At 34.4% G+C, this 24,008-nt stretch overlaps 1 long non-coding RNA gene across 2 annotated transcripts in view; it reads right to left on the bottom strand.

Moving 5' to 3' along the window:
* Window positions 1-24,008, bottom strand: part of LOC112621225 — a 39,976-nt gene that overhangs the window by 14,810 nt on the left and 1,158 nt on the right. Inside the window, exon 2 of one of the 2 annotated variants that reach the window (XR_003118687.1) lies at window positions 11,678-11,919. The exons of the other annotated variant lie outside the window; for it this stretch is intronic. This is a non-coding gene — a long non-coding RNA (uncharacterized LOC112621225). Of the gene's footprint in view, window positions 1-11,677; window positions 11,920-24,008 lie in introns of those variants that run through there. 2 annotated transcript variants of the gene reach the window in all.

The following is a 24,008-nucleotide window of genomic DNA, read 5'->3' as shown; positions in this document are numbered from 1 at the left end:
CACAATGAGTGGAGGTAATCTGAGGCCTGTACCAGATGCAGATGCTGGTGCCATGCTTCTAATACAGTAGGTAGAACTATAAGGAAAATAATCCTCTTTTCTTTATACATTAGCCTCAGGTACTCCTTTATAGCAACATAGAATAGACTAACATAAACTCTAAACTCATTTTTCAAATGAAGAAATCGAGGCATAAAGATGAACAGGAATGGCCCAGTGTCTTAAAATCTGATAAGAGCAGATTAACTTTCTGCAAACTGATTTGACAGTTATCTTTAAATATGTATTCCTTCTAGAAAAGCAGACACTGCCACTTCTGTCTCATATAATGGTAACTTTATTTCCTAGAGAGTCTCTCCAATGTGACAGGAAGTGGTTTTCCTAAAGTTATGATTAACAGCCTCTATGCTTTGTGAGGCATCACAACTACAATGCAGGGAACAATACTCTAGTGCCCTCACAGAGTTTCTGAGCCTCCCACGGCTACTAATTTACTATGAGGGAGTAGGTTAGAACTCAAGAAGATTAGATTCTTCTTTATTATATCAATATCCTTTTATTTTGTTAACCTAATGCCCCTAACATTTCCCACCATTATACTTCTTTCCTTCCTTTTATACCCAAAGTCCTTAAAATAAGTGGTGTATGCTTACCACCTCCTTTAACTTTCTCACTGTTTAATCTGCTTTTTGGCTGCTTTCCATATGCCAATATTCTGCATGTCAGGGACTTTCCTTTTAGACAAATTCAAATGTCTTTTCTTAATATTCTCCCTCTTGATTCCTTGGTCATATTACATAAGTTTAACTAATGCCCTTCTTGAAACTCTTCCACAATTTGGCTTTTATCATCCTGAACAACAAACTTTCCAACCAACACTGACCACTCCTCTAATTATAACTTATCCTCTTGTCTCTTTTCTGTGGGTATTTCTAAAGCTTACTGGTCTTATTGCTCTCTTCTCTTGGCAAATTTATCTATGCTGATGGCTTCAATGACCATGTCAATGTTAATGATCCCCAAATCTTGGTCTTTATTCCTGATCGCTTATGAACATTCTAATCTTATAACTCCACCATTCTCTTAGATCTTTGCCATATGCTAACTTATGTCTAAAGCCAAAGTCATGGTCATACTGACTAAATTGTGCTCCTCTCCAATATACCATTTTAAAAAACTAACACTAGAAATTTCTCTTTTTTTATACGTCAAACATATAGTCATCTTTACTCCTACTTTAAAATGATTTGAAGAAAGGAGTATTCAAGAATAAACTGTATTATTTATTCTTTGTTTTCTTGGTAAATGCCTTCATTTCTATATCTGTTGTCATTACCTGCATCCATTCACCCACCCATCCATCCATCCATCCATCCATCTATCCACTCACCATCATGTCCTGGTTTGTCTTCCTCCAGATAAACCTACTCATAAGTGATCTGTACAAAAAACTTGCAGTGCCAACTTTCACTTGATTAAGTATATTAAGTGTTCCTGAATATATTAAGCAGTTCCATCTGATATAACTGTTAGTTTTCATCTGCTTCTAACTTGAATTCTCTCTAAATTAAGCATCATGTGCCCAAGGCTGTGCTCTGTTACAAAAGGGTGGTATCAGTACAGCCTATAGCAGCTGCACTATGTCTTTTGTTCATTCTTATTTGGGTTGAGAGCAGTTCCACAGGGAATAAAGAAGGTGGAGAGAAACGTCCCACTGCAGTGACAGTTTATTTAATAATGTCCTCGTGCCAATGTCATCCTCACTCTTATGAAGTATTAATTCAAAATCTCTAGTTGTCATTTCTAGATTTTGCCAAAGAGTTACTTCCCTTCATGCAGCACAGCTTCCAACAAGATAGAGCCCTTGGCTGCTGTACTTGGAGAGGCTGGCTTCTGTGCCAAAGACATGTATCATTCTGTGTGCTTTCTAGCTGCAGTCTCTTTAAAAGCCAACTGTGGGTAATCATCTCAGGGAATAGGCATCTATGTTGTAACCCTTGAAGAATGTTAGCAATCCTTCATTTTTCTACATAATTTTTAAGTCCTGTTGTTTCATAAGCTTATTTATTCTCTGTCTTCATTTGGCAAATATTGTTTGACAAATATTCTTGAGCTACTACCATTGGATACCAGGTATTTTGTTTGGTTCTGAGAATAAAATGTTAAATCTAATAGACCCAGACTGTGCCTTCATAGAGTGGGGAGGACAGATACTGGACAAACAATTACGAAGAAGTTTGAGGAGTATAATGAGGGAAGTACAGAGTTCTGTAGAAGCACGTGGTATTAGCATTACTATTTCAGTTCCACTACTTGTTGGCAGTAAGATCATAATAAAGTTGCTTAATCTCTCAAAGGCTCATTTCCTCATACCTAAAATTGTGGCCAATAATAGCAGCTGCTTCATAGATTATTTTTATTAGGATTAAAATTTTTTAAATGCATTTAACGCAGAATTTGTCACATAGTAAGTACCCAATAAATGTTAACTGCAATAATAAAATAACATTAATTTTACATTCCAAATCATTTTATTGCATTAATTTATACTTCTAAAACTTTAAATTCTGTTTTTTAAATTCCTGGCAGCTATATGTTTTCACTTCTGACTCAATGCTTTTAAAACTTCTATATGTTTGTCCATTAATTCAGTTCCTCAGGCATTATTTTATTTAACAAATATTTATTGGGTGCCCACTATATACCAGACCCTGTGTCAGGCACTGATAATAAAATGCTGAGCACAACAAATAGGATCCTTTCCCTGAGGAGCATACAGTCTACTGAAACAGAGGGGCATTAAATAAACCATCACAGGAAGAAGTATAGGATGACAAATGGTCTCAACATAGATGTAAGTACATTTAAAGAAAAAAAAGATAATGATCTTTAGCAGGGCAAAGGCAAACGAGATGCAAACTATAAAATTAGAACTAGTCCTAATATCATGAAAATATTATACTTTCTTCTAAAGCCCCAATCCAAAAATTATAAACATTAATCTTAAAGCCTAGAATATGTGTTTCCAAAAAGCTTCTACTTCTTTGCTCTATAAGGTAGCTGAAAAAATCATACTATTTGTTACAGTTTTGCAATGGGCTACATTATTCAATTAATGACAGTTTAAACATGGTCATATTATTTAAAATGATAGCTACACTAAAACTCTGTTAACATTAGAAATATACTACTCTATTTCAATCTAACAATGCCAGCCACAACATACACGCTTGTTTTGCCAGTGAAAACAAGCAGACACATTAATGAATACACTGATGTTTTATTTGTTTCCAGGCCCCAGTCAAAGTGCTTTAAAATGTGGACTCTGGAATCTACCCTAACTGTGAAACCTGTGGCTAGTTACTTAGAATCTCAGTGCTCAGTTTCTTTATTTAGTAAAGTGGGGTTAACAATAGTATCTACCTGAAGTGTTAGAAGAGAATGTGACATGTGCCAGGTGTGGTGCCTCGTGCCTGTAATCCTAGCTCTTAGGGAGGGAGAGGTAGGAAGATAGCTGGAGCCCAGGAGTTTGAGACTTGCCTGGACAATATAGCAAGATCTCATTCTCCAGAATAAGGAAACAAAAAAGACAAAGAAAAGAAGAGAATGTGACATGTATTGAGAACCCAGTAATATTAGGGATGAAATGGTAATATTAGGGATGAAATTAAGCTATAGACTCTAAGCATAATTTTTTTTTTTTTTTTTTTTGAGACAGAGTTTTGCTCTTGTTGCCCAGGCTGGAGTGCAATGGTGTGACCTGGGCTTACCACAACCTCTGCCTCCTGGGTTCAAGTGAGTCTTCTGAGTCAGCCTCCTGAGTAGCTGAAATTACAGGCATACGCCAGCATGCCTGGCTAATTTTGTATTTTTAGTAGAGATGGGGTTTCTTCTGTTGGTCAGGCTGGTCTTGAACTCCCAACCTCAGGTGATCCCCCATCTCGGCCTCCCAAGTGCTGGAATTACAGGCGTGAGCCACCGCGCCTGGCCTCTAAGCTTAAATTTTTAAAAATGAAGGATTTGAGGATATGACTCAGGGTGATCAGTCTCCCTAATTTGCTGGGGACTGTAGGGTTTCATCTGAGGAAGAACTTCCAGTGAGTCTCATGAACCAATGATGAAATGTATGATGAATCAAGAATCATGATAAATCTAATTTGGGATACTTGAGGGTCATGAATTTTAGTCCTTGAATTTTGATTGGTTAACAATATTTTAGTGTTTGCCATATCCCAGAAGCAGAAAGCCAGGAAATAATAAATGGTGCTTCAAGCACACCTGGACTAGTCTACTACTTCCTAAAATAGGCAGAATTTAGCACCTGTCCTTTAACAAAGGCTTGAATAACCATAGCATTTAGAGAGAAGAGTTAAAGGTAAGAGAGAGACCACTGGTCTTTAGATATGTCCTAAGAGCATCACAATAGGTATAGAATGAATAATAATGCTAAATTAAATTCTGGCATTCTTGCTTTTTTATTCTTCTTCTCATGGAAGGTATATATATTATCTTGATGTATTGTTTCCCTTATAAACCTTGAACCTTAATATGGTGTCTAGCAAATGTTTGGTTTTTAACAAAAAATTGTAGAGTTGAATATTCTTAAGGCTGAAGAGATTAACTTTTTATATATATATTTTTTCACTTTACAGATCAGTGCCTGTTGTGAATGTATATATCAATTTAAAGAGAATTGGAAAGTTCCAAGGTTTATTGTCACACAGTTGACTTTGCAGGTTAGTATTTATTTTATCAAACATCACTTACGTGCCCTTTACAAATCTAGCTTTGGGAAATTGCCATGGTTGGTTTTCTTAGCTCATGCTTCATGATGTACATAGTTTTGCCAATTGTTGTAATGTCAATATGGGACATATAATATGCTAAATACAGTACTGTATTTAGCAACTGTTCCAGTAAAGCATTCTCCAGCTGTCTGGGAGCCACAATCCATAGTCTTAAATAGATGTATCTGTCATCAGTTTCATTAACTTTGGATTATATGTGTCATCTGTTGGTTTTGGGTATAAACTGGAATGTGCAAATATTTTTCTCATAATGTATTTTTTTAAAAGGCACACAATTCCCTAGATATTCATTTTATTCCACAAATTCAGAATCCATAAATTTATTCCACAAATTCAGAAACTACAAATAATTTTGCATTTTAATTATACGTTATATTCTCATTTATTTGATCTATTATTTATTATTATCATCTATTTCATTTATTACATCCATTATATTTTCATTTCTGATGCCAGAATCCACCTGTGACCATTAAAGATGTAGAGAGGTTTGTTTGCCCTACATCATTCCCTAGTTCCTGCTGAGCATGTACTTAATGGAAAGCTGCAGCAGAGGACTGGGGAAAGCCTTAAATTGTTGGGTAAATGGTAAAGGAAAGTCTATTTTCATCAAATTGAGAGGCTGAGTTATTAATGTACATGTAATCAACTTAACAGATTTGAGGCAGTTTGCACTGTAAGCACAGATGGGCTAATGATATACAAAAGTAAAAGGAGAAAATCTTTATTAAAAGATCCTACGACACAGAAATATATAAGAAGACATAGACTTTAACCCTGAGTTTCCTCGTTCACAAGGGTAAAAGAGAAACAGGACAGTTATACTTCACTTTGTTTAGAACAATGACTCCCAAATTAGTGCTCCCTAAGGAAAGTTAAAGACAAGTGATCAGGACCTGGGTATCTCTCATCCCTGAGTCAAACAAACCAGTTCCATGTTCACCTGTTTTCCATATTAGACTAGTTGGTAAATGCTTAACAGTGCTGGAGAATGAGAGATGGGAAGGTTTAGTTTGTAGTACCTGAGACTTCAGGGGTGTAAATGTACATACTATGTCCAATTTCAAGTTATCAACATGACATAACCAATCACAATGTTGGGAAGAGATGCGCACAGTTGACTCTCATGAGGTAAATACTTGTCTGGATGACCCGTTGGCCTCTTTAGTGCATCTGCTGTGCAAATTACAATTAATTACCAGTGATATGTTGATCACTCCAAGTATATCTCTGGCTTTTCTTTCTCTCCTTAGCCTTTAGAGTCATTTTCTAAATACCTCTTGGATACCTTTATTGTCAGGTTCAGCAGACAATTTGTACTCAGTATGTCCAAAACCAAACTCACTCCCCCATATATATACATATACTTCTGAATTCCCTCTCTCTTAATGGCATCATTATCTGCCCAATCATTGACAAGGAAACATGGGAGGTATCTTAGAAAACTTTACCTTCCATATCAGTTGAGTATCAAAGACTATTTATTTTACGCACAAAATACTTGCCAAATCAATCCTATTCTCTCCTTCTTCATCTGTACTCCTTTAGTTCAGACCTTTATTTTTGTATTATAATAACCTCCCTACTGGTTTTACCTTTTCCCCTTCATTTCCACATTTTTATGAGTTATTTTACCAAATATCGTTTGTATAACAAAACACTCATTGAAAACTACTCAATGAAAATCCATGGACCTCACAGACACTAAGATGTCTTCCCACAGTTTGCTTCCAGCCTATTTTTTCATTTTCAACTGCCAATGAATCCCCTACAATAAAGATGATAAAAAATAATTTCTGCTTCTTCTCAACCACAAGCTTAAGACAGATACCACAAATTAATCACAACCAAGCTTTCACATGGAATAAGGATATAGCTTCAGAAATCTCATGATTCAACCATGGCTTTCAAGTGGCTACCTACACACTCACAGGAATTTGTTCATGAAAGGCAGCATACTTGGCACCCGTTTATCTTCTCTTCCACTTTTTATACCATAACAATACTTGTCATTCAAAGAACATACCATGTGGAATTATGCCATCACGCCTTTGAACATGCTATTGCTTTTACCTGAATTATCTTCCCCATTCATATTTTTCAGGTATATTTACATTTCATCTTTCAAATTTTCTCTCAGGTGTCACTTTTTCTTTGACATTTCCAAGACATCATCGAATCCCCCAAACTCCAAGGAAGCTAAACCCTTTATCCTCTGTGCATTGCAATTATCTGTATGCTGACTCCTCAACTAGATTGAGTTTTTGTAGAAAAGGGAAGTATCTAATTCATCTTTGTTTTCTTAATATCTAACATATTTCCCAGGACACAATAGGTTCATAATAGGTGATTGTACAATTATTGAAATATACAAGAACACACACACAAACCTGCCTCTAGCCTATTCCTCACCCCAATTAATCTCCCTAGACTAATTAGTTTTAGATGTTTATAAAGTGTAGAACAAATATCAGATTCACCTTTAGTCCCCATGATGACTTTACTATTAGTTAAAGTAAGATGAGTAATTTGGTACTTCCCTTAAAAGATTGAACTGGTTAATTCCAAACCATTCTGGCTCAAAGAGATAAGAATAATCCAATAAGTCAATAAGAATAACCTTACTGCATCAATAGGAACTAGATAGAAATATAACTCTAAAGCTCTATATCCTTTCTTTGTATGTCTTTTAAAAAGAAGCAAAAACATTGAGGTTATAAAATATAGAAAACATTTTTAAATCAGAAAGAAAGAAATTTGTACATTTCAGGAAGATTTTTCTACCACTATATATAATGCTATAACTAATTATAGGATTTTCTTACAAACTTCTGAGAATTAGAAAAAAATCATTCCCTGAGTATTCTTTGGAATTGCCATTTCAATGGTGATGAGAAACATGTATTTGAAAGACAATATGAATAACAATATGCTTTGTCTAATGTCTACTCTCAGTATTTGACTGGTATACTTGGAGGAAATCCATGAAATATTTGACCATAAAATTGTCAACACTGCAAGAGGATTTTCCTTGCCCGATGTAAGGCTGCCAGATATTTAGTTTGAACTCAGATTTATGGATAAATAAGAATCTCCATCCAAACTATGAACAATTATTGTCCTTGATTTCCTATTCGACATCACCAGCAATGATCCTAGGTTCTTAAACATTCACCACAGAAATAACCTAAGTTTATATATGTTGCAGTATAGACTTTTTTTCCTTCTCCTTCCAAGGCTCGTTTTTTTTTTTTTTTTTTTTTTAATTCATTATTTTCTCATTTCTTAAATCAGAGATTCTTAGGATGAGTTTATGGTGTCCATGAACCCTTAACACTACATATAAAACATGTAAAATATATGTATATTTTCCTTGGGAATAGTATAGTTTTAATATTTTTTACAAAGGTATGTGCATCAAAAAACCCATGAAAGACTGCTCCATTAAAAGTTGCTTTCTGTTCAATATTCCCTCTTCAACAATATTTTTCTTTTATTATTTGCTATGTGTTCAATCTCTACAACTGTGAGAGCTTCATTTCCCATTTAGATGATATCCTGATTATGGACAACAGCTACCACACTCAGAATCGCTCTTAAGCTCTAGATCTGTATTTCTTAATGCTACTGGACTGACCCCTTAACCTCATTACGTCATTCCAAAATAATGACTGGAGGCCAATTCATTGGATTTGGCACTGGAAAGACAAAGCAGTCTGCCTCAAAGATGTTTTTATCCTTTACTGAGCACATAGTATGCTCTAGGAATTGTGCTACAGATTTTACCTTAAAAATCGCATCCCATTTAATTCTCCCAACAAATCTGTGAGATTTACAGATAAGGAAACTGAGGTTTAGAGAAATTATATAACCTGCTTAAAATTACGTAATAATTTAGTTGGGAAGACCAAATTTGAATTGATTTTGTCTGTCTCTAGGGTCCAAGTTTTTATCACTATGTACTTCTTTTAATGGTTCATGGTTGGAAGCAGGTCATTGCAATAACATTTACACTATGGTAAGCACAGGATCACCTACTACTTAAAAATCCTCTACAATTACCAGTGGCCTCAATAACCAAGTCCATAGTCTTTGTCATCCTGTAGGCTGGAAATTCATTTGTCCCTCTTGTCTTCTTAGGATAATTATTTTATTTTCATAACCTATTCAAATGAGTGTCACCTTCTAAGTAATTCACTGAGGCAAAATTAGTGAATGTGCCTCCCTGTTTTCCTATAACACTTATGCCCTTACCACAGGGCTTAAATGTAATCATTTGTTTACTGATCTTTCTCCATTCCCAGATAAATCTCTTGGGGAGAGGAGCTATGTTATGTTTCTCTAGCACCAGTGATAATAGTGCATTGCCTAGAACATATGGCAGGGTATTCAGTAAGTGTTTGTATAGTGAATAGTATTCAAGCTTTATCTGCCTTTGATGTTGAGCATCTTTATAGGACAGAAAACCTCAATATAACATATCTTTGATATGGCCATTTTCTGTATACATAAATATCATTTAAGTAATATTACATAAATGCTCCACAAAATATGGATAGCTTTTAGATTTTTATGTATACATTTTACATTGTTTTCTAGAAGTTTGACTTTAACTCTTCAAATGTTTGACCAACTGACACATATATAGAGGGGAAACTATTATATGGGGCTATGAATAAGATGATATTTTCTAACTTGCTTGCTTGGTAAAAGAATATTTGTGTAAAAAATGAGATTTCAGAAAAGTCATAATAATTAAAAAGAAAAAAAAAAAGAAAATACTTGGAAGAGGTATGAGAAAACCCATGACAGTCTGTTCAAGAACAAGATGGCAATGATTAATATTGGAGAGGGGTACCAACGTAATTCAATGGGAGAAACAACAGTCTTTTCAGCAAAAGTGCTGGGACAACTGGATATCCAGATGAAAAATAATGAAGTTGTACCCTTACCTCACAAAATTTACAAAAATTAACACAAAGTGGATGAAATATCTAAATGTAATAACCAGAACTTTGACAAAACTCTTAAAAGACAATACAATAAAAAGAATAACAATAACAAATCCTGGCAAAGATGTAGAAAAATTTGGACTTTCATATGTTGCTGATGGGAACATAAAAAGGTACAGCCACTTGGAAAACAGTGCGGCAGTTCTTCAAAAAGTTAAACATATAGTTATCATATAATACAGTAATTTTTCTAGATATACACTTAAGAGAAATGAAAACATATGTTCTCATAAAAACTTGTATACAAATATTCATAGCAGCATTATTCAAAATAGCCCAAAATAGAAACAACCCAATTGCCCATTAACTGATGAAAGGAATAGACAAATGTGGTATATCTGCACAATGAAATATTATTCAGGCATTAAAAATGCTATAACATAGATGAACCAAAAACATTATGGTAAGTGAATGAAGCTAATCAAAAAGACCATATATTGTGTAAGCCTCCCACCCCTGCCTTTTTTTTGAGATGGAGTCTCCCTTTGCCACCCAGGCTGGAGTGCAGTGGTGCAATCTTGGCTCACTGCAACCTCTGCCTCCCAGGTTCAAGCGATTCCCCTGCTTCAGCCTCCCGAGTAGCTGGGATTACAGGTGCCCGCCACCATGCCCTGCTAATGTTTGTATTTTTAGTAGAGGCAGGGTTTCTTCCTGACCTCAGATCTGCCCACCTTGGCCTCCCAAAGTGCTGGGATTACAGGCATGAGCCACCCCATCCAGCCTTGTATGAGCCTATTTATATGAAATTTCCAGAATATACAAATCCATAGAAGCAGAAAATAGATCAACATTTTCTAATAGCTGGCAGAAGGAGGAATGGGTAGTGACTGCTAATGAGTATGGAGCAACTTTTTGGGATGATGAAAATATTCTGGAATTAGTACTGATAGCTTCATAATCTTGTGAATATACTAAAAACCACTGGACTGAACACTAAAGTGATAAATGTTATGCTACGTAAATTTTATTTCAGTTTTTAAAAAAGTACTTTTTTACATAGCATTGCTGTAAGACTAAATTAAAGAAAGTATGTAAAGTGCACAGGACCTGTATTCGATAAATACTAATTCTTATTATTTTTTTAAAGGATTGAATGGTAAAGATGGCTTTCATTCATTTGGGGGAAACAAAAATAATTACAGTTTATATGAGATATGGAAAGAGGATACAAGTCTGTTAAAATATTGTTTTCAAAATACTTCGTATAGGGCTAATGAATCAAAAGGACCACTTTATCCACATTTTCCTGACAAGTGAAATTTGCGCTAATGTAGGTACACCAAGATGTGCTTCTTATAAGTATCACTACAATAACAAACACCTAGGGATGGACACAGCACTCCATCCAATAACTGTGTGAACTCCTTACCAACTTATTATTATGACTAATATGTTGGTTGCTATATCACATAATAGATATGAAAAAATACAATGTAATCACAATAACAAAGATGTCAAGAGTTTCATATCATCATTAATAGAGCTACTGGCTGTAGCAAAAATATTTTAAATTAGCAAAGCTAACCTATAATGTTTTCACAGGTACAATATGTAGTGGTGAACATATACCTTTAAATAGCACAGCACATTGTAAAAGTCACTCTATGTCATAAGAAGTGTATATAAATAACTGTTTATGATTCTACATCCCTGAAAAATGTGCATGCTGCACTAAATGTTTAATGTGTCCTTGTCCAAAGGGGAATACAATATTAATTTTGTTTTGAGGACAAGTTGACTCTAGACAAAAATAGGTAAGTTAGGTAGGTACAACAATTTTAGAAAATTCTGTTCCTGAGGTGGTGGGATTTTTTGGGAACTTAAGCTTTCTCAAGAACATAATTTTAAAAGACACTCTGTAAATTCATCAAAGTTTAATGATGAAGAGACACAATAAATGTTATGAAGTTTAGTGGGGGATACTTTGGAAGTAAATGCCAAAGATTAAAATTTAGAGAAGACCAAAACCACAAAACAGTTCATAAAGTTTTAGTTGAATGAAAAATTGTAAAAAATCACATCCAATTTCTTCAAATAATTTGTTTCTTCTGAGATTTCAGGTTTAATTTTGGTTATCCCATGACATGTAGTTCACAACACTGGGAAAAGAAGGGAAAAAAAGAAACAAATATATTTTATTTGCATAGTTCATATTTTTAATATTAATGTACATATCTAAGAATGTTTTCTTCATAGAGCTTTCATTCTACTTTTGTTTTATGTGTAATTAAAATTCAAGAGGATTTGACATCCCAAATACTTTTTTTTTAAAATTATACTTTATGTTCTAAGGTACATGTGCACAACGTGCAGGTTTGTTACATATGTATACATGTGCCATGTTGGTGTGCTGCACCCATTACCTCATCATTTACATTAGGTATATCTCCTAATGCTATCCCTCCCCTCTCACCCAACCCCACAACAGGCCCCGGTGTGTGATGTTCCCCTTCCTGTGTCCAAGTGTTCTCATTGTTCAATTCCCACCTATGAGTGAGACCATGGAAACCATCATTCTCAGCAAACTATCACAAGAACAGAAAACCAAATCATTTTTAAATGTTTTTCTGTATATGGTCAGCAGAAAACACAAAATAAAGTGATCCTTCCACCTCAGTTTCCCAAGTAGCTGGGACTACAGGAACGCGCCACCAAACCCAGCTATTTGTTTATTTTTCATAGAGATAGAGTCTCACTATGTTGCGCATTCTCCACCTATCATTTCTTTATTAATTCTAACCTTAATGAAATAGTCCCTGATTTTTAGATTTACCTCCAATTTCCCCATCCCATCTTAAATACTACTCACAAACTGTTCTGAATACTCTTTTCTAAATACACACAAGTTTCCTTCTCAAGAACCCATAATTTCTCCTTGTTCATCAAATCAATTTTAAGTATCAATCCTAAGATACCCCATCAACTAACCTAACTTTGCTTATCTAGTTGTATTTTCCCCATTCCCTAACACATACCTTCCACTTCAATCAGACTAATTTTCTTCATTTCCTCAATGTCAGACTCATACTTCTCACTTTATCATGTTTAATTATAAAACCTACTCATCACTTACTTAAATTGTACCCATTCTATAAGATCCATCTTGTGAAGTACTTGTTTGTGCCATATGTTCTTCACAATAACTTATATCTTGTATTGTTTATGACATTTAATAAGCCACGTTTCTCATGTAATTGAAGAATAGGCTGGTGAAATCTTAAGTGCTTAACCAATGTGCATTGAACTGAACTAAATTTATATAGTTAACTTGAATTTATATACTTCAATATTGTACTGTTGAGGTTAAACATATTAAAAATTACTTTCATATTATTTTATATTATTTATTTGGTCACTTCCAAGTTTTCTCAGTGACAGAGCTCATGAGGTTGAGACCACAGTGAGCTGTAGCTGTGCCACTGCACTCCAACCCAGGTGACGGAGCAAGACCCTGTCTCAAAAATAAATAAAAACAAATGACAGATGAAAACTTTATTCCATCATATGATGTAATTTTATACATGTGGAAGTAAATGAATAAGCTTTCATGCACAGAGCACTGGAAATTTTGATGTAGTTTATTCTGTCCAATATATAAAATTATCTAGCAAAGTAATGAGTACTTAGTGTAATTCTCCTGTTTTCTGAGTTCACCTGTTGAGGAAAAACTGAAGGGTGTTTTCGTAGTCAAGGTTCAAGTGAATTTAAGTCCTGAGGGATGAAAACTAAAGTATATATACACATAAATATTTTAGGGAACTTTCTTAGGAGACACAGACACACAGACACACAGACACACACACACGCGCGCACACACACACACCTCCTAAGAAAGTCTCAAGGAAAAAAATATCAGTGGAATGAGCCCTTTTAGGAGAAGCAGAATAAAAGACTGATTACAAATCAAAAAGCCAAAGAAGAAGCCATAGACAGAAATGGAGACAAGATCCAAAAGCCAGGCTGAAACAGGAGGGCAACGAATCAAGTCAGGAAATAACTGATGTGAAGCACACTGGTGCCTTAATAGGGGCTGAATATGTGGGCTAGTTTAAAGGTGAAAAAGTCTCTTGACTCCATAGATACAACAACACATATTTCTAAAAAGAAATTCATTGAAAAGGGGGAGGAGAATTATTTTATTCCTTTAGAAAGTGTAAGATCAAAGGACAGAGGAACATTTTTCCAAATCTGCTCAAATCTTGCCAGACATGGCATTGTGTCATTCCACTTCCACTTACAGAATTAGCCATAGTGCTTCTAATTATGACCACTGCAAAAAAAGTAAAAATACTAGTAAAATGTAAATTGAAGTGAAAACTATTCATTTATAGGAAAGGTATCATAAAACTCACAGACATTCTTAGAACTGGAGATTTATAAAATCTAGATACCAACTGAATATGCAATTGTTTCTTCTGCATTATTTGCCAAGGAGAACTAATACTTCACAAACTGTGTTTAGACTATATTAGCTGAGCAAAATTAATGACAAGAGAATGCCATGAGACAATTTTGATGGTGGCTTTTCATATCATGAATACCTATCTTTCAAAAGAGGAAGCAATATTAAATATGCTTAATATGGTTTAATCCTCTCAAAGACTTCATAAGGTATGAATGAAATTCGAACGTGTGTCAGTTAGGTTTTAGTACAGGAAACAGAGTAAGTTTCAGGTATTTTAAGTAAACAGGGATTTAAAACAGGGAATAACATGCTTACTAAATCTTTGAAAAGACTAGAGAGAGAGGCTCTAGGCTGGGAATTCAGAAATGTTTCCAGAACACTGTAGAACTGACTTATTAGAGAAAAATGACCTTTGCTTCAATCAGAAAAGTGGGGACTCCAGAAGTCACTACAAAATTTATTGACTTCAAAATCATACCACTGTAGCTACAATTAAGAGATCAGGGAGCCACTACTGCTCACACCCCTACAGCCTCTCAGACCCTAGAACTCGGATGCTGGAACCCATCACAGAAAAATCATGTTTTCACATCTCACTTATTAGCAGAAAACAATGGACGCAGCAGGAAGATGACCTCCACTTGACTTTTGCCTCCAAATTTCAACAAGTGCATCTAATTGGATGAAACTTATTTACATTTAGAAGTTTAATGGCACAGGAATCTGGGAGAATGCAGTTTTTAGCTTTCCAGCTGCTGTAGTATAGAAATACACAGTATGAAAAAGTGCAAATGGTTGCCAGTTGGCCATATCCACCATACTGAGATTCAAAGGTTTTACAAATTTCTTATCCAAGGTCACAGAACTTGTGAGTGCTAGAGCAACAAACTTGAATTCAAAGATTTTGGCCACTTGCCCAGTGCTCTTTCCACTACATCAGTCTACAGCACTGATTACTCTCTGAAGACATTTGCCAAAGGAGACATATTTTCAAATCTTGTGCTAATTATATTTTTCACTGAAGCATTAATTCAGGCATCTGTGAACATCGTTACCTTTTAGTCTTATGTCAAACCTAGTTCTTCTTCCAAACTCAGACTTAATCTTATTTTACAGTAATTACAGTTAAACCAACACTGCTAGGGTTTAATACCTTCGAGTATTTTTCTCAGCAGGCTTGCTGCTTAATCCATTTAATGTCAGAACAACACAAACCTTCTTATTAAAATGGGGGAAAGGACATTATTAGAGACTGCATTAGTGTTTTTTTCTTCTTTGGGGTAAAACCTACCAATACGGCAATATTTGCACCTTATCTTTATTTTCTTTTCCGTTGACCATATACAGAAAAACATTAAAAAAAGAAAGATTTTGGATGTTAAATCCTCTTGAATTCTAATTACACATAAAAGAAAAGTAGAATGAAAGCTCTCTGAAGCAAATATTCCCAGATTTGTACTTTAATATTAAAATTAAAAACAGGAACTGTGCAAATAAAATATTTGGACAAAATGAAAAAATATAATGCCTCAGTAATATCTCATTAATATTCAATTAAATCATCACTTTCATTTCAAATGCACTTTAAAGTAATTTGGGGAACATATTTTAAAATGCACATACAATGACCTAAGTACAAAAATTCCTAACATATACCATAAGAGAAAAATATAAATTACTACCTAACACTTCTGATTAGACTTAAGCAACAATACTGTGTTAAAATTAAAGAGGTGATTAAATTCATATAAATAAAAGGTAGATATCATTATTATAGTTAGAAGAGATTTGATTGTGCTCTTTAAACAAGGAAATAATTATTGTCCAAAAGTTGTTAGATCAAGAGGATCTAGTAGTTTTGTGCTAAGAGCATATAAAAAAAAATATAATAGGCCAGGCGCGGTGGCTCACGCCTGTAATCCCAGCACTTTGGGAGGCTGAGGCGGGCCGATCATGAGGTCAGGAGATCGAGACCATCCTGGCTAACATGGTGAAACCCCGTCTCTACTAAAAATACAAAAATTAGCCAGGCGTGGTGGTGCGCGCCCCTAGTCCCAGCTACTTGGAGGCTGAGGCAGGAGAATGGCGTGAACCTGGGAGGCAGAGCTTGCAGTGAGCCGAGATGGCGCCATTGCACTCCAGCCTGGGCAACAAAGTGGGACTCCACCTCAAAAAAAAAAAAAAAAAAATATATATATATATATAAAATAAACAATGTATGTGGTTTTTAAGGATCAAATAAAGAAGTTATCTGAGTCTTATGTAGGTTAGATTACATCAGTTTCACAGACTATTTATCTCCACATATTAATCAGATACAGAACGTTAACTTTGTAAGAGCTGACATATTTTTAAATCAAAGACAACTATTGTGTTCAGCATAGAAAGCAGTGAAGGCTGTGATTAACCTCGAGAGAAGTTTGGGGTGCTTGCTAGAGAAAACAATTGATCCTGAGATTTTTTCTGAACATTTTTATTTGTCATTGGAACCCATCTTTTGTAAGAGACTCTTTTCACTCCTGAAAGTCATTATGCACTCTCTCTATCTCTGTGTGTACACACACAAACACCTCTATATATAATATACACACATAAAAATGTTGAGGGGTATATTAGAGAGACAGATCGCACAATAAGGCTTTTTCCTTTGCTTTTTACATAGGAAACTAAAATAATAAGTTCAGTTTAACTTCTAAATTCATTCAAATTAGAAACAAAAATAATTAAAAATTGTGATAGCATATTCTTTTTTGTTGAAGGATCTTTCACATTAAAGTCAGCAGTATTATTTGGTAAGTGGGCTAGAGAGTAGAACTTAAAAAATACATCCCTATCTCGGTAATCCCATATATTTAGTATCCTATAAGAAATGACCAGGCTGGGCATGGTGGTTCACGCCTGTAGTCCCTGCACTTTGTGGGGCTGAGGCAGGTGGATCACCTGAGGTCAGGAGTTCGGGATCAGCCTGACCAATACGGTGAAACTCCGTCTCTACTAAAATTACAAAAATTAGCTGGGTGTGGTGGCGTGTGCCTGTACTCCCAGCTACTCGGAAGACTGAGGCTGGAGAATCACTTGAACCAGGAGGCGGAGGTTGCAGTGAGCCGAGATTGTGCCACTGCACTCCAGCCTGAGTGATAGACTGAGATTACATCTCAAAAAACAAAACAAAACAAAGCAAAAACAAACAAAAAGAAATTAACAAAGACCATAAGTTGTAAACTACAGAAGCTGAAGGCACCTTTATAATGACTTTATATATACATAATTATGTATATTATTTAATATGTATGTGTGTGTGTGTGTACATTCTTTTTTAAACACTTGCTTTTTAAACAGACTTATGTTGGACATATATTTCAATGTCAAAGATAGTGCTTTTCATTATTCTTTAGGTAAAATAATGAGGTGTACATGACTCTAGTAAGAGCTAATTGGAAAATAACAACATTTGACACTCCTTTTCTGTTTTTGTTTTCTTATTTTTTGACTATTAATTAAAAGGATGTGCAGAAAAAATATGAAAAATTAAGTGTTAATTTCATGGTGACAGATATTTACCATCTATTTTTTCTGAGCATAACATATAGTAATATAGAACTCAGAAATTACTGGCTCAATGCTATTGTTTATTACCAAATTAACCATTATTATTCTAGTCATCTACTGAGCAGTATAGTTTCCAAATAAAACTTAAATTGCCACTTAGAGACCCGACCCTAAAGATGTAATGACATAAAGTGCTCAGTTTTGAGAAGTGTATTTCACTTTGTGTACTGATGTATTTTCCTCATCTTGTTGAGCAGATACTAAAAGGTAAGAAAAGGGCTATTAAGCTACAGCTATTAAGTACTATTTATTATTATTGAAAAAAAATCACCTTTAGCTCGACTGATAATGACATTTCTTTTAGAAGGACTGAGTGTGTGCCTAAAACCACGACCTACTTCATAATTGGCTAATACCTTCAGTATGAACAAACTTTTTAAGAATAAACTGTTGTATGTGAGGCTATTTCTTTTATTAATATTTCATGTAGGGCATGTTTATAAAGATGTGAGAAAATTCTATCAGAATGTCAACCTTTTTGTATCCTAAAATAGGCAAATATTAATTAAAACAAAGTGGTCTGGGGGATTGAATTACCCTATACTGACCTCCATTTTTCTCATCATCTTGTTAATGCAGTTCTTACTGAAATTAACATTTGTCTGAACTGTTCAAGAGTAACTAAAAAAAATCAAAGTTTGCATTTTATATCATTCATTTGCTTTACATATACAATCAAAGCACTCTAGCAGGATACAGATTGGTGTTTTTACTAATACAGATGTATGTCGACTTTCTTTTAATAGAGGAGATTTGCTTCAAAGAATTATACAAAAAGCTGGCATAAATATGACCACTCACAAAATGTGTTTAAATAATAATATGGAAAAATGCAACACAAATATGTAATGAATATTTGAAAACCCTAGTTTCTGAAGAGTTTAGATAGGGATTGTTTACATTATAATCTACTTGGTATTTCTTTAAATACCAATGTATCCCAAAATAATTATTCGATTCACATGCTTTTCTCTGAAACATATTTGCTTTATGTAATTCTTTATTTAAAGACTCAGATCACCAGAATGAATTCAACCAAAAGCCAGGATTAAAAGAATGTAAGAGATTTGTCCAAGATCTGGGAATAAATTGAATCCTTCCTACTCATTTTCATCAGAAGCCCTTGCTTCTGTGAAGGCAGATGGGAGCTCCATCTACATTCAGGCAGGAAGACCACTCAACTAAAGTTTAAAGTTTTACAAGGAAAATTCCTACAGCTTGCTTTAGGAGGGAAGGGTGGAGACCATTCTGTTTTACAGGACACTCCACCCTCAGCTATATCCCCTTGATTAATTATGTAACCAGATCTCCTTCATCAACTTACCAATCAGGTAATGGCAGGTATTTCTGATGCTTGGTATAGGATCTGAGTGAGGAGAGTCCTAAGAATATTACTTATAGCAGCTGTTTTGCATAGTATTAATGTGAAAAGATTTAACTTGCAATACAAGTTAACATTTGTTCCAAAAGTTTTTTTTAAAAAATCTATTATTTTAGCATGTAAGTCTTATAGACATAAGTCCTGTCTACTGATACATTAGAAAGTCTTAGAAAAGTCAGCGATTATATACAGGAAAGTGGATGCATAAGAACAAGCAAAAAGGTATTAGTAAGGCATTAGAAACTATTACCATCTTAGTAAAATAACTGGTGAATACAGCAAAATGAATAATTCGTGGTTAGTATAAATCAGCTAAATTCTTGAAATGCACAACTAACTACACATATTCTTCAGTCCACAGAGGCTGTACAATGGAGATTTGGGATTCTAACTTTGTTTTTAAACTGGAGAAGTGCAGAAACTTTGAATCTTTTTAAATTTATCTTCCATCTGTTTCCTGTAATATCAAGATTTAGAGCAAGGTCTAAAGCTTCATCTTACGTAAAAGTTAGGTGCCTAATATGTCTCCGTCCTGACCTCCCATGGAAACACTTATCAGGCTTCAGATATTTTTTCCCTCAATTTTTTAACTTGGAAGTACATGGCTATTTATTTTTGCACATATTTTCTTTCTATTGTGCAATTTTTCAACACATGGCAAAGTTGAAAGAATACCACAAATGTTTGTATACCTTTCACAATTGTGTATATGTGTGTGTGTGTATGTGTATGTGTGTATGTGTATATATATATGAATGCTGCAGCATTTATTTCCTGAGAATAAGGATCTTCTGTTACATAGCCACAATACCTCTATCACCCGTAAAATCCCGATTCCAGGACACAACCTAGATAAATTAAACAAAAATTTTTGTGGTGGAGCCAAGGATCAGTAATTTTTACAGTTCTCAAGTGACTACAATACACAACAAATGTTGAGAACCACTGTCCACGTATTAATTAAATTTGTTAAACATTTTCAGTAAAGAATACATTTTGTTTCTTAATATGAATAAGAATGATAGCCTTTTGAAGTTTAGCAAATCTAAATTATATATTTTAGGTCAGCGTTTTACAATAAGTTACTTTTCCTTAAGCTGTTCTTATCAAGTTAATAATTTTCTGTTAAATAAATGTATTTTATCTTAATTTCAGTTTCTTCTATATCATGATTTAAAATGCAGAAAGTATGTATTGTTATATAGATTCCAAATATATTTATCTCCAAAGTTAAATGGATTTTAGTAAAAATGATATTTATACATATATATTTTAATAAAATGTTTAATAAATTAGACATGAATCTTAGCACGTGAAACACAAAGCTTTTTTTATAACTTTCCCCATAATCAAATTTTAAATTAGTGAGAATTAAAGGGCCGGAAAGAAAAAAAATCAAAATCCAAACTTACTGCATGTATTTTAATAATGTACTTTCACGTGTTAAAAACCTAAACGTTTTTTACAACAAAGCATTATCCATAAGTGAATTAAAAAAATTCTGACTAATAACAAATTATTCCTATATTGTAGTTTCTTTGTCAGAATTAAGATTAGCATTATCTATTAATTACTTCTCTGTGGCTTCTATGACACTGTTGTATCCAAGCAACTGAAGAAGACATTAAGCATTTAGATGTCTATGTCTGTTCTTCGGTGTTAAGAGTAAAAGCAAGCAATGTGTAAACTGATTATTTTTAATAAATGAATCAGAACAGTTCAAAGTGAGATAAGTTATACATTTTAGACTGGAGTAGAAGTCACAAGACCCAGATTCTAGTCTATGATTAGCACGGCACTTGATCTCTCTGGGCCTGAAGTTTCTCACCTGTTAAATGCAGGATTTAGTTATGCCAAATGTCCCAAACTTTCTCAGTTCACAGCATTCCTAGTGTCTCAGTAATTTTTTCATGGTGTTGCAAGCTAAAAGAAACACCTAACAGTTCCATTTATTAAACAGTTAAATCCAAACTTATGTTTGTCTATCCTAACAACTTAGTAGCTATTTAAAAAGTAATATACATTAACATTTTTCATTCTTAATGGGATGTGCACATCTGTTGGGCACTTTATAACTTCTCAAATCTTGGAATAAACTTGGAATCCACTACCCTCATTCCTGTTCTACAGTAATTTTCCCATAGTCCTTGTGTTTTATTACAGCAATTTACAAAAACACAGCCTCACAAAGATATGATGATGTTGTCAAAAGGAATAAAGTACAATTTAATGTGTAGAAGTTCTGAACTACTTCAAGAAAGTGGTTTGCATGGTGTCTAACTGATGTCACTGTGTTGGCCTTGAAAATTTAAAATATTCCATGATAGTGCCCCTCTAAGTTTGTGTGGTGCTCCTGGGGTGCCTCAGTACATAGTTTAGGAAGTATAGACTATCCTCTGTAAAATACTTCATATAGCTACAATGTATGCTGTAAACTGTAAAAGCAGAGTATGAGTGAAACAGATAATTCTGAGGGCCTGAAGTAAGGAGCTGCAGAATTGAAGAGGAGATTAAAAAGTGATACATGTTCAGTCTGCATGAAATACCCCTTCCTCCCCAGCTCACCTATAAAATGCCTACCCATGCCTCAAAACTCAGTTCAAGCTCCCTCATAGTAACCTCCCCTTACCAAGTCAAATCCACCTATTATACAATCTCAGAGTATTCATTTCACAGTACTTGTTCCAGTTGTAATTATACATTCATTTGTGTAACTATCTGATTAATTCTTGTCTCTCTCGTTAGAATGGAAGCTCTAAGAGGAAAGAACATGTCTGATATCGCTACCATAACCCACAGTGTCTGGTATATTATATGGGGCTAAAAATCTTGCTTAGTGAAATGAACTGTGATAGAATAGGTTGAGCATTCATTTTGATTATTTTCCTTTATTCAAGAACAGCTGATATTTATAATAGCATTCCTAAAACATTTTTCTCATACTATTTCTCAGGAGAAAGAAACCCATACACATACAGCTGCATCTGAAACCTCAGAAAGTAAGATCAACCCAATTGATTAAGAGGATGTTCTTTGGATAAGGTAATCAAATGTTCACTGACTCTTATAGCCAAATTAATTGTTATGAGAAAAAAAATCATGTAACTACAAAAAAAAAAAAAAAAAACTGCTCACAAAAAAATTTTTAAATCTTAGCAGATGGCCACAAACCATACTTTGAGAACCATGTTCCACAGTGCCAGTACAGGAAGTTTCTAGATAATGGCAGCTCATTTTTTTTAAATGGCATTACACTATACAAGTTTTATTCACATACTAGCAAAACTGTTAAGGTAAGTTCAGTTACTATCAAAATGAATTCTGGGAATTTAATTGATATTCAATTTTAATCTTAATTATGCAAATATCTGTTACTTAACTAAGACTGTGTAACATAATACAGCATATGACTTCTGGATAATGAAAATAACCCTAAAGTTAAACATAAAAAATAAGGGTATGAAAGTCAAAATAAGGTGGAAAATGACTGTACCAAATAGCCAACAACTTTAAAAAGGGTAGGATATTTTTAAATCTCTAAATTAAGATTGGTTCATAGCATTTAGTACATCTCTTTTATGAAGAGGAGTTATAAGCTACAGAATCAATATATTATGTTTTGATATAAAATTTTCACCCTTCAAGTTCCTAGCTAGGAAGAAATTACTCTTTTACATTTACACGTTTTGAGTAAGCACAGATAAATGAAGAAATGAAAGAGAAGGGAAAATAGAGATGGTTGATTTTGCCTCTGCAATTGCTAATTCATAAACATCAAACTTTCCCAGTGTACACTGTCTTCTTTGGGAATTTGCTCCATCTTTTTCCTTAAACTGAAAGCCGGCTTACTGAGGCTATCACTTTCCTATAAGCTCTCCCAAATACTGCCTAATTATTTTCTCTTATCACACATCCAGGATATAGAGTGGAGTCCACCTACTTCCCTGTTGTCACTTCCCAGATCACTTTTACTTTATGCTCTTCTAAAATTAAACAAAGATCATCAACCACAAAACACAGTTGTTCTTTTGTAGCTCATGCTAGAATACCCTTTGTTCCATCTCCTTCATCTTTCTGATCCAAAATTTAGTAGCCTACTACATTTCACCCACCATCCTTCTTTCCTCCAGCTATGGTAGAGAACTGCTCCTCCAACTTTATGTACATTTGAATCACCTGGGAGTTCTTGTGAACTTCGGGGTCTGATTTAATATGGACACCCAAAGAGTCTGCATTTCTTATAACTCTCATAAGAAGCTGTGGAGTACTCTGAACAGCAAAGTACTGGAAGTGCTGTTTCTGTTAGTATCTAAACTATTAGTCCTAATCTCCCATTTATGCTTTGGCACTCATTCCCTCCTGCTTTCGCTATCTTAATATCTATCATTCCTTAACTGTTCCCTCAGGTTCCCTACATAGTTTATCTCCACCCCTCTAAGCTACTCAGTATCACCCATTAAAGAACTAAACCAAAACAAAACTAGAAAACCCTCATTTAACCCTTCACTCCCCCTACATACCATCTGATGTGTCTCTCATCCACAGTTAAACTTGGAAGAATTGTCTGCTTGAGGATGCCATTTCATCATCTCCAGCAATCCTGTACCTACTTCAATGTTATTTGCAGGCCCATTACCCCACCAACACAGCATTCACGAAAATTATCAATGACTACACACTGAGAAGACAAGAATGACATTTTCAGTTCTCATCTAATTTGAATTTCTCAACAGCATTCAATACTGTTAACTATTCCCAATATTTTTCCACATTGTCCTCCATGACACAACACA

Source organism: Theropithecus gelada, chromosome 3, assembly GCF_003255815.1.
Source record: "Theropithecus gelada isolate Dixy chromosome 3, Tgel_1.0, whole genome shotgun sequence".
NCBI lineage: Eukaryota > Metazoa > Chordata > Mammalia > Primates > Cercopithecidae > Theropithecus > Theropithecus gelada.
Note: the sequence above shows the minus strand (reverse complement) of the source record. Positions and strands in the feature narration are given on the sequence as shown.